Source organism: Arctopsyche grandis, chromosome 5 (genome assembly GCF_051622035.1).
Source record: "Arctopsyche grandis isolate Sample6627 chromosome 5, ASM5162203v2, whole genome shotgun sequence".
Lineage (NCBI taxonomy): Eukaryota > Metazoa > Arthropoda > Insecta > Trichoptera > Hydropsychidae > Arctopsyche > Arctopsyche grandis.
This window is the reverse complement of record NC_135359.1, coordinates 10,271,738-10,284,700: the sequence shown is the minus strand read 5'-3', so window position 1 is coordinate 10,284,700 and position 12,963 is coordinate 10,271,738. Positions and strand designations below refer to the sequence as shown.

The 12,963-nt window shown below is 32.1% G+C and overlaps 1 long non-coding RNA gene across 1 annotated transcript in view; it reads right to left on the bottom strand.

Annotated features, from left to right (window-relative positions):
* LOC143911928 (uncharacterized) overlaps positions 1 to 12,963 on the bottom strand; it is a 255,900-nt gene that overhangs the window by 241,240 nt on the left and 1,697 nt on the right. The gene's annotated exons all lie outside the window — the stretch shown is intronic.

The following is a 12,963-nucleotide window of genomic DNA, read 5'->3' as shown; positions in this document are numbered from 1 at the left end:
TTATGAAGATTTATTTCTTTATAAGTGAAAGAACAGAGAATGCACTCTTGGTGCGGAGGAAATATGTTCCTCGACACCACTTGTTACTCCTTTTTTTATTTTTTATTTTTTTTCACCCAGTATCAAATGACCACACTTCCATATTCAAATTACAGATACACGAAAATATTCACACAATTCATTGGATAAATTTCACAATTGAAATTTATTTTTTCTATATTTATGTACATATGTATGTAGGTACCTACATACATACATATGTATGATATGCATATTTCGACAAACATTTTAATTATTTCACGGTTAATATTGCTCCTGTACCTATAGATTGCACAATATACGCTCGTTTGCGTTCACGAAACTCGTTAAGTCATTAAGTATATTAAATTAATTAATAGAATTAATCTTGTCATTTTTATACCATACTAATGTATGCCGTAGTCATTAGGACTATGGAAGTCGATTGCTTAATATGTTGAAATTCTTTCTTTTATTAGGTATAATATACTTATCCATGTCCATATACATATAGGTACTTATTGTATGTATTATATACGACAATAATTTTTTTCCCAATTTTCGATTTAGAACTACTACTAATTACACGAGCTATATTTTTGCCATATTGACATTACAGAATTGCTCCAAGCCGTCACTTTGGCTTAGCAGATGATGTCTCCAGTCAAGATGATCGGGGTAACATCGAGTTGAAATAGAAGACGCATATTAATTATATGCGTCTTCTATTTCAACTCCTTGTATATTAATTATCACAAAAGTGGTACATATGGATTTTTATGGCACTTAAAGCGTTTAGTCCTTTCATTTTTTTCTAAAATCAAAGATTTATTGTTTTTCGCTGATAAATTATAGTCTATTAAAAAAATGTTGCAAGAATGAATTTATGCGCTATTTATTTATGTAAACAATTTAAAGTCTGTTCTGAAATCTTAAATTTTTGGCACTTGAAACGATATGGCTTAGCACTAGGGTTTCTGATTTCCCGGACTTTTTCAATTCCCGGAAACCCAGGTTCTGACGAAGCTCGGGATCCCGGGATTCCGGAAAATATATAAAATTTCTTTTCATTTATTTTATAAGTCAATGCTATTTTTATTTCCGTTCTTTTGTAGTTTTTTCATTGATAACTCCTTATTTAATTCTTCATTCATCATAGTTTCATCGAAGGATATACTAAATATATATTAAACCATTTAAAAACATTTTGATTGAAATATTTTTCCCAGGATTCCAGATAAGAATTCCCAGGACACGGGACACCAAAAATTATGTGAGATCCCGGGAATTTCTGTTTCGGATCAACCTAGACAGAAACTCAAATATATCATAAATTATCCTTTGAAACAATAATTACATACATACCTTGATTTACGTGGCTTTGCAAAATGGACTAATTTCTGATATCTTCTCGTTAAGTCCGTCAGATGAATAGATGATCGATTACAGATGACGTAGCAGAAAATAATTATTTGTAGCTCCAAAACGATTATTTGTATCTACCGCGTAAATTGAAGACTGGTTGTAGTTGATTCGATGACTTGCAATCCATTCTGAAAAGTGTGTTTCAAAGCTATGTATACCAAAAACGTGTGTTTTTTTTTTAAGTCTTGTTAATTACTGTAACTATTGTTTAGCTACTATTGTGCCAGTTGATATTTCAACGGAAGGTTTTGGAATGGAATTGATACATGACTCACACCCGAGGCTATTGTCGTTTGCAGTCTCAGCATTTCGGCAAATTCACATATATGCATCTACACTATACAATGCCCAGTATTGAGTGTGTTATTTATTCAACTTTCAATCATTCCCTCACCCCATCCCCGATCGCTCGCCCGGCTCGCATTGAGTGAATCCACTTCGACCACGGCAATTTTATCACCAGATTCGTGATGTAAAGAAAACCTTTTCTTTAGAAGGCAATTAATAACTAAAGGGAACGAAAAGCAATAAAATACTCAGACACGTAGACATATTTAATTGTATTGGGCAATATAATTGAAAGGACGAGTTAGTAGGAAGAGGGTATGCAATTTTAGCAGCACGTTGTCTATCTCCAGATGTGTAAACATGTAATCTTGCGGTCCGTGGGGGCCGAAGGCGTCGGCGATGATTTATTGCGCTCTAGCTGGCCCTCATCTCCCCAAGACGGACATTTCCCGACCACCCGCTTATTATCGCCACTAGATTTTTATTACTCCACTATGTACCCACTAGACATATGTGTATTCGATGGAGAATAGATGAAATGCTCGAGCAAGACAGCTTGGCGGGCCGCGAGTTGGCTGTCACTGAGCTCTCACTCTACGTATACGTATTTTCTAGTAAAACTGCCCTAGTGATTACATGTGCTATTGTGAAGTGTCCGGCTCTACCTAGTCTTAATTTTTGCATAGGAGCCAGTTTCTTATATACTCGCTTCTGCATTTGACGTATTCTGGGCTTCTAATCGTTAACGTGATCATGGAAAAGACAAGATAATTGCGACAGGAAGAACCTTGAATTGTAGGATACAATATTAGTCTCGCAGAATCAGGTTGTTGGCTACAGTTAAGAACGGTTTCATCATCAAATGTTTATTATGAACTATAATTTATGATAAACCCAACAAATACTTAAAATAAATTAATTTATATGTATAAAATTGAATGTTTGTCTGTCTGTCTGTCTCGATTGGCTCCTAAACCACTGAACCGACTACGACGGGACTTTCAGGATTTGTTGTATGCATGTCCGGGAAGATTAGTGTGAAAAAAAAACGGGAAAAAAACCTCTTAATAATAATATTCGTAATTCGTGTTATAGAAAGTATGAAGCGCCATTGTGTACTCAAGGAAATTTGTTAGGAAATAATTAAAATAATTATTAAATAAATTTGGAATATGAAAAAGTGTATACAGTTATCTCACATGTGATTGCAATACCGGTATACCGGTAAATCTCAAAAATTTCGCCATCGGTAAAAACGGGTAAATTTTAAAATTCACCGGTTATTACTAGAAACTATTTTATCGAAAATTTAGTACATATGTACATATACAGGCTTATAATCTTACATTAAAAATCGATACAAATGACCTATTGTGGATTAAGTTGTTTGGATTTTTTTCAGTTTTAAAGGTGGCAATTGCAAATTGATAAATTCACTGGCAACACAGACCAACCAAATCGAAATAAATGCGATCAGAAGCTTGTTTCAATTATGATCTAAACGTTCAACCGGTCCAAATTTTAATAAATAAATATGATTGGTTAAAAATTTAAAAAAAATAATGTATTAATTATTACAAATTTATTTATACAATTCACCTGAGATTTTTATTTTATCGTTTAATATTCAATCTAGGTTAACGTTTTTAAGAAAATAAAGCACATTCATACATACATACAGTTTCCATAACTGACTAATCCACGAATTTTTTTTTGATTTACCGGGAAATACCGGTATTCCGGCGGTAGAAAAAATCAATTATCGTTTACCGGTTTATGAAATTTGATGGTAAATTGAATTCCGTAATTCTCACTAACACTTAACTGTTTGCTTTTTGGCAGAAAAAAAAGAATGAATAAGAATGTTCGATGTTAATTTTGTCGTGTTGACATTGACAGTTTAAGGCAGGTCTCTTCCTTGAGCTGTCAGTTCGATGAGATTCATCTAAAAGCAGGCCTTGCATTGTAGATGAGCTGTTACTCAAACGAGACGGCCTCGGTATGTCTCATCAACAAAGGCAGATAAATTTGATGACGTTTGAAAAGAATAACATGCAAATCTTTTTGGAACTTTATCTGCTTATATACATATTTAAAAATGTTGAAATTTAAAGTATTTATTCCTTTTTCATCATCATCGTCATTATCACGATCATAATAAAGCCAGCAGCGTGGCTCGGTCGTTAAGCTTCTGCTTAACACTGAGAGGCGCCGAGTTCGATCCCTTGAGCTGACCTCGATTGAAAAGAATTTTTCTGAGTATATCTGTAATGCTGCTGGTCAGACCAGGATTTGTGACTCCTGGTTGATCGTTTCCTATCAGAGTTTGCCAATTTTCTCTGATTTCATTGTTGAAACGATTCCCGATTAAAAATTGGCTAAAAATCCTCCCTACCCACTATGTCACCACTATTTGAGTATGATTAATGTAAATATTACAATAAAAATGTATGTACAATTCATAGATGTCTCGTTAATTGTCGAGTTTAAGTCAGTGTCTCGAAATCTAGCGACTTATGTATATAATAAAAAATGCTGTATTGTTTGTAATTTGACCAGGAAGGCGCATTGGGGTTTACCTGTAATGCCTTCCTGGTATGAAATAAAAAAAAAATAAAAAATAAAAAAAAAAAAAAAATAATTCACATAAATTCGCCATCCACTGCTGCATTGAGGCTTCTCTAACACGCATCCATTCGTCTTTGATTTGAGCAATTCTCATCCATCTCATACCACACATTTTTCTGATTTCATCCAACCATCTCCCCCATGACCTTCCTTGCAATCTTTTACATTATCTCGGGTACGATTCTAGCACTTCTTTCGTCCATTTTTCATACATTCTTCTAGCTACGTGACTTGTCCATTGTCATTTAAATCTTTTCACTCACTCCACTGTATCTATTACTCTTTTCATACTTCTCACCCACGTATTCCGTGTCGTATCCCTCCTCGTTATGCCGAGCATTCAGCGTTTCATACTTCTGAAAGTGCACAACATTCTGGCGTCCAATGCCCAAGTTTCGTATGCATACGTCACATCATAGGCAAGACATATTGATCGAAAATCTTATTCTTCAAACATAGAGGTATTTTAGATTTAAATACAACATTCATTCGCCCAAATGCACTCATAATTTTAGTCATTCATTTAAAGATTTTATTTACACATTTTTTTCTTGGGCCATCATGAATTTTTTGGACCAGTTCAATATTTCAATCATTTACTGCTCGAATTAGTGCGGTTAGGTAATAAGAAAAATATTGATATTCAAAAACCAGTCCTTATAAACGTGGTTAAGTGAAAAATTAACCAAATTAGCTCATAATATAGTAATTATATAAGTTAATAAATGCAATGTTTGGCATTATAATATTATGTTGTGGTTACTAATTATAGTTTTTTTTTAATTATAGTTTTTTTGTAAATTATAGTTATTATTTTAGTTGTTACTTTATCATTATCAATTTGCTATAAATAAATAAATAATATTGCCGAAAAAATGTGTAAGATAAAGAAATACTATATTGGACTTTTGGAATTCGCTAGATAATTAATTATGAATTTGAAATAAATTAAAAATCACAATCAAGAGAATAAACATGTGACTATGAATTCCAATACTCACTTTTGGCACAGCAATGCTAGATTTTGAGTTAAAGATTACAAAAGCCAAAACTCGCGAATATTTTAAGTGCTTATATCTCATAAACAAGAAGAAGCCATCAAAAATCATTGTCATATTCGAATTTAGCGAATCAAACTCTGTATAGATTGTTAGATTGGTAATTTTTTTGTTGCTCAGTGCTATCATTTAAATACTGTGTTTGAATTGTCGAATTTCGCTTTAATATTACATACGGTTATACTTCTGTATCGGGTACAGACGTGAGGTTACCGTCGTATTACATTCGACGTTCTCAGTAAAAATTTGATAGATTACCTGTTTTGACAGGTGACACTCACCTGTGCGTACAGGTTCAAAAGAATCAAAGAAAATTGACTTTTAAGGTGTTATTTCTCGACGTGCATTCATTGTAATGTATGCTGTTTAGCGCTCTCTCATTTATGCCTTTTTGTAATTTAGAATGCACTTCCAATTTCAAACTTTAACACTCTCGAGACCAGCGAGGTTCTAATATCTACTACAATATAGGCTTTCGATTGTTAAAAATACAAAAAAAAAATCGTATACATAGATGTAATTAACGAAATCGATTGAAATTTTTCAATGTTTATTTATCGACATTGCTAACAAATTGTTCGGTAGAAAGTGTGTTCGGTTAATAGTCAATAGGAAATGGAAAGAGGCACGCATATTAGAAAAATACCGTGTAATTTGAAATTGTCTTCATCGATCGCTTTTTAAAATTAACCCTTATCCCCCCTAATACGCATCAATTATAGTGATATGATTTTTTTTTAAATATGATAGTAGTATTTGTATCGCTTGAAATTCACATTCAGAATGAGTATTAAAAACGCTATTTAAACACAATTGTATTCGACACGCAAACAGAGTAATATAATAATAAGATGATCACGCATCCCTATGTTCACTTTTATAAATTTTAATCCTTTTAAACGTAAATTAGAAAAATTACCGCATGACATATGTATGTACATACATATGTACATATGTACATACATATGTACATATGTACATACATATGTACATATGTACATACATATGTACATATGTACATACATATGTATGTATGTTAGTTCAACATTTTCAATTACAGTGACTAACAATAATAATAAGACTCACTGAGTGCGAATATTTAGGAAAAACCAAAAATTGTAATAATGGTTCGAGTCCTCGTCAAACTGCTGGTTAGGTTTGGGGGTTTTGTGACTCCAAATCGATCGTTTCTCTATCAGAGTTTTCCAATTTTATCTGAAACGGTTGTTGAAATCATTGTTGAAACGGTTCCTGAAAATTGGTATTAGATCATTTCCTGTTGTCACAAAATCTGTGTGTATAATTTGTAAAAATTATGCACAGTAATCTGAAATCTATAGATATCTCTATAGACATCTCTATAATTTCGTGTTTATTATATGTATAAAAATAGTAATAATAATTGTACACAAAAATCTAAAAATAATCCATAGATGCCTCTATGATTATTATTTCTGTACTGATTAATTGTTATATGCTATGTATTCTGATTGTATATGTATTATTGTATTTCTGACCGTTATCTTACACTCGTCGCATTGGAGCGATCTGTAATGACGAGTGTATATTGATTGTAACAATAAAATAAAATAAAAATATATTACATATGTATTCAGATTTGCAATGGCATGAATCAAGCTAACTTGATATGTAATTTATCTAATTGCAAGAGTAAAAGCAATACCGTACGTTTGGGTTTATAAGTAGCGCAAGTCGCATATTGTCGCGTTGTGTCACAACGATTGCTCTTGACACTGGTGGCACAGGCCCGTGCACCCGGGTGCGACATTTGTTTAATAGTTGTTAATTATTTTAATGGCTCAATCATTTGATAATGCGTAACCCCATCTCGAGCTTAATCACCGAAACTAGGATGATCAGGCGAAACGACCCGCTGCAGGCGCAGCTCTCGTCCGCCATTAATTCGTTCTACGCTCTCGGTTGTTCTTAATCGCCAGAATTCGTGGCACGTTAATCAATTGAATAATTGCGCCTTGTCCCACCGATGAAAAAACGTTCCAATGTGTAAACATTGCCATGTTTCCAATTTTGGGCAGCATTCCTAAAATGACCAGATTTCATCTCGACCGATCGATTTCTATGTACGATCGTATCTCCCTCGGCCCCGTTGACTAATCGACAATGTTGCAATCAGTGAAATTTGACGATTGGCATTTCCAAATCAACACATGGTTAATCAGACTCGGTGGATCAAAGTTCACAATCAATACGCACGGCATGTTATAATGAAAGCATTTTGACAGCATACCTGTTCATTTTAAAGCCATTTCACTTTTATAGATTATTCACCACATCCCAATCTAATACATACACAGATTACCTAAACACAATCTGCTTTAGGTCATCGACTTTAGAGAGGCTTTAATTAATATTATGTATTAGATGTATTATGAGCATTTATAAGAATTGTAAATAGGTATTTGAGCTCTTTTTCCTATTATGCTGTACATTAACATTAGAATAATATAATACTATGATTACTAACCAAATAAAATAAAATTGTAAAATAGAAAATGATAAGTAGATCAGTAGCTATTAAAATAGATATAATATGTATTGTGAGAAAAAGCATTTAAAAATCAAAATCAAATCTAATACATAATTTCGAAAAAGACTTTGTAAGGTTTAATGTAAGTTTTGGCTCGAAGAATTCGTGACATTAAATTTTATAAAAAAACAAATGAATATATTCAAATAAATTTAAATAAAATAAAACTATGCAAATAAATTTAATAAAATGTTTACTATTCGATTAGCCATGTTTAAGCGGTTTATATTACAAATGCCGAGCGAAGCCGGCTAAAACCATTAGTAGTCTACATGTGTTATAGCTGAAGTGTATCTTCCAGTCGTAATATATTTTGACTATTTGGAATATATTCCATCTAACCTGGTACCAACTACCGTTATAGTTGAAGTATATTTTTAGGTGTAGTATATTTTGATTAGTTGGAATATATTGCGTCTAGCCTACGTAAGTTGATTCATATGGTGAATTACATTCCAACTGGTCAAAATATATTACAACTGAAAATACAGTTCAACTATTAGTTGGTACCAGGCAAAATGGAGAGGCTAGGTTTTCGTGAAAACGTTATTCGACTATAGTCGAACCGATCTAGCGTTATATGTAGTTGAAGTGTATTTTTAGTTGTAATATATTTTGACTAGTTGGAATATATTCCGTCTAACCCACGCAAGTTCATATGGTGAATTACATTCCGACTGGTCAAAATATATTACAACTGAAAATACAGTTCAACTATTAGTTGGTACCAGGTAAGATGAAGAGGCTAGGTTTTCGTGAAAACGGTACTCAACTTAAGTCGAACCGATGTAGCGTTATAGTTGAAGTGTATTTTTAGTTGTAATATATTTTGACTAGTTGGAATATATTCCGTCTAACCCACGCAAGCTGATTCGTATAGTGAATTACATTCCAACTGGTCAAAATATAGTACAACTGAACATACAGTTCAACTATTAGTTGGTACCAGGTAAGATGGCGAGGTTAGGTTTTCGTGAAAACATTATTCAACTATAGTCGACCTGATCTAGCATGAACTCGACCCGCGATGGCCAATTTTTTTAATAACAGTGCCCCAATGCACAATTTCTTGGCCAGGAACATTGTACGTTTGATAAGTAAATACATATCAATTAACATCCATCTATGGTCAAATTTATAAATTTGTAGCATTTTATACAATTCATCGAAATTCGAGATTGCTGAAAACTCGAGTTTTGGCAAACTCTCATAGGAAACGATCGACCTGAAGTCACAAATCCGAGGTCTGGCCAGCAGAAACCAGTGGGAATTGAACCCGTGACCACTTTGGTCTATTCTGCTGGTTATTAATTACATTTCGTTTCAGTTTCGCATTATATTTAGGTCAAGAAATACAACATTGTTTGTGTGAATAGCGGTCGGTAGAATTATACTTTTATTTTTGTTAGTTTTGAGTTCGTGTTTCGTATTTTAAAATATTTTCATTTATAAAATTTTAATATAAAATACGTAAGTTGTTGATATTGTTAGTTTATTTATATAATACGTATATATTTTATATTAATGGAAATTAACATTTTTAGACGATAAAAGTAATTGTCAACGTCATGTTATGAACAGCACAATTAAATTATTTTATAATAATATGATATAGTCAAGTAAGAAATAATTTAAAAAAATAAAGATTTTTTTTTAAATCCTTACAATGTTACAATACATTGCATGAATGCGACAGCATGCTCGGCTATCGTAAGTCTCACGTTACATCAGATCGAATATAGTAAATTGACTAGGAAAGTCACATTTGTGTTTTGAACACATTCTTAGATTACTCATTACAATAATTTGTAATACCTAGAAAGAATTAACGCATTATTGAATTATAAAGCATTCGTAAAAAGATCAGAGATGTCAAAACTCAACTGTTTGTATTACAACTGGCGCACATTGTTGTAAGTATATTTGCGCTTTTAGAGATATAATTTACTAGTTGAATTACATATATTCGAATGTAACTGACCTAAAACGCCAGTTGGACTATATTACAACTGCAAATACACTTCGATTGTAACATATAGGTAGGTACAAACTTTGACATGACATAAGACCTTGATTTGTAGCAAGAATTTTGGCAGCATCGTTAACCCACATGCAGCCCAAATAAAGAAGCAATTTCTGTTAATACTTTGATGATACATAAGAGCGCGCGTAATAATTGAATAATCGCCATGTAATTTGCGAACAGTTCACAGCAAAACTAAAGCAACTCGCACCGCAAAAATCGAAATTTAATACAATTCAATCAATGAAATATAACTACATATAATGAATGAGTGTTTTGAAATATGTAAACACGCCCAGTGATTATTGTTGTTGGAGATTGAGGGGGTTTTATCTCGTAAGTATGGGAGGTCCTTTACGGTTATCAAGGAGTTGATTGGTCTCCGGGCACGCGTAAACATTTGAGTTGAATGCAGTCAACAGCCGTGGAATTCCACTGATCATCGTATATATTCCTTTTTTCCTGTTTTAATTGACTCGAGTTTAAAAAGTCAAAAGTGTCTGTTTGAAGTGTACAATCGAGCGTGACCGAAGCGGGTTGATTCTAACAACACAAACGATGGGGATGAACCGTACTAATCAAGTGTGGTTCTTTTGTATGGTGACTTGGCATGTATTTCACACAATCGGTTGACACTTTTCAAATGTTAAACTAACATCAATAAAATTTATGATGAATACATAATGTAGGACGAAATGTAGGTGACTAAAAGAAACGAAAAATAAATTTTACCAGCACTTCGACACTTGCTTTAAAAAATGTTTATTTACATATGTATAAAAAGAGTCAATAGTTCAGATTGTTTATTATATTTCTTGTTTATTAAATTTATAATTGAATTATGAGTATTTATGTTCATATTTTTGTATTCGAAAATTTGGAGAACTGAGTTTTGAATATTCGATTCGGTTTTTGAAATAAATAAGTACAACTATTGCTATTCAGCGTTACATTACGAAGCATCTCGTCTGTTCTCAAACAGAGATGTTTTAAATCGTAGAAAGTAAAAGGATAACGCGACGGTTAAAAAAAAGGAGCGGCATGCGTGAATCAACCTTTAATTGTTATATTATTTGGTTTATGTTTAGTTCTTATTTTGGACCGCAAGCGGTGCAGTGAGGTGACCAAAATGCAATGCCTAAAATCGGTACTAATATTTCGTTAACACCATTGTATCATGTATTCTATATGAATTAACATGGAATATTTAAATTTAGCATTTATTCACTACAAAAGTTAAAGCTTAAATATGAGATTTTCAATGACAGCTTTGTTTTTGATACAGGAATATTACTGGTAAATATGAAATTAAATTGAGAATAATAAATTATTTGATTTTCTGCTTGAATTTGTTCAAAAACTCTTTTTATAATGGTAAAATTTTTGAAAATTTAAAACATGGTTTTACTCATATATTATATAACATGGTAGGTCGATTATATAAGTAAACGTTAAACATACGTATAAGAGGGAAAAGAAAAATAAATATATGAAAATGTGAGAAGAAGTAATATGTACACGATTTCTAACGATTAGCCGTGTTATAGAAAGATGGACTGTATAAAAGAGAAAATAAATTAAACATTTAAAACGATGGTCATCGTTGCATTTTTACCAGCAATCTTTGGAACGATGCGCTCCAGCACAATAGCATTGAAAGCGACATTGTATGAAGAAACGGTAAGAGCCCTCGATAATGGCATTATACTGACGGCGTATAAACGAAACTGACATTATAGCTTTTTTAATGTGTTTATTTTGACCGCGATTGTGTCTCCCCCAGCCCTCGGTATTCGACAAAAAAACCCTTGAGTATTTGTAAAAGTTCGTATGACACAATTGTAGGTTCGTGGTAGTCTTTGATTATCGGTGCACTCGAGACAGCGGGGGGACGTCCGTCAAAGGGTCCACCAAGATCATCAATTATTAATAGCCATTGTGGTGAGACATTGATTAATTGTGTTGTGTGCATGTAAGTATCGTGAATTACGTCTCTATACCGCCACAGGAATTACAACTGCATGGGATAATCACTAAAAGCCATAATAGAGGGACGTGTAATGACGTGTGTTGAATGATTTCGCTTTTAACGTGAAAGCAAAAGTGGTATCGATCTGCTTTCAAAGAAAAATTTTGCTACTAGTAAATAATAAGCTAGTTGTTTGAAATTAAAATGTAACCAACTTATTATGATAAAATTAGAAATAAATTGTAATATAATTCAAATATAATTTTATCAATTTTATATTATATGTATTTGTAATGAAATAATAAACTATTTATGTGTTTACATATAAAAGTTATAATTTACTATTCTATTATGTATACTTTGCGACATCTATTGAGATTTTATCAAAAATTTATAGTTGGTTGTAAAAATATTTTTTTAAGTTGGAAATTTTCAGCAATAGATGGAAGTAGTTCATTTGGAAACAAAAGATAATTTATTGTTGAAATATTCAAGTTAATACGGCAAATAAAAAGTGGCAAAAATAAGGCAAAAAAAAAGTGGTCAAGTTTTTATATAAAAAAAGGGAAAATATACATACTTTTTTTTATTATTTATTTATTTAGGTATATATGAAGATATATTTTTATTTAGGTATATATATTTAGTAATATACTTTGCATACACCTTATTGACTTATAAACTATGAAAGAAAAAGCTTATTTTTGAAAAAAACAAAAAGACAAAAAATAAAAATTAATTATTTTAGACATTTGACAAATAGGGGTATTTTCATATACAACATGTGTTTTTTTCGCATACCCGAGATTTTATGTTTTGACCGACATGATCAATTATATTTGTTGCACTATAACGCGAATGCAAACTGTGGCTAATTTCCAATCCATTTAATTCTTGTAAAAGTAATAGATCGAAACAATTAGAATATGGTCTATCATGTTTTGCTATAAAATACGCAGTTCTAAAAATTTTACTGGTTGATACA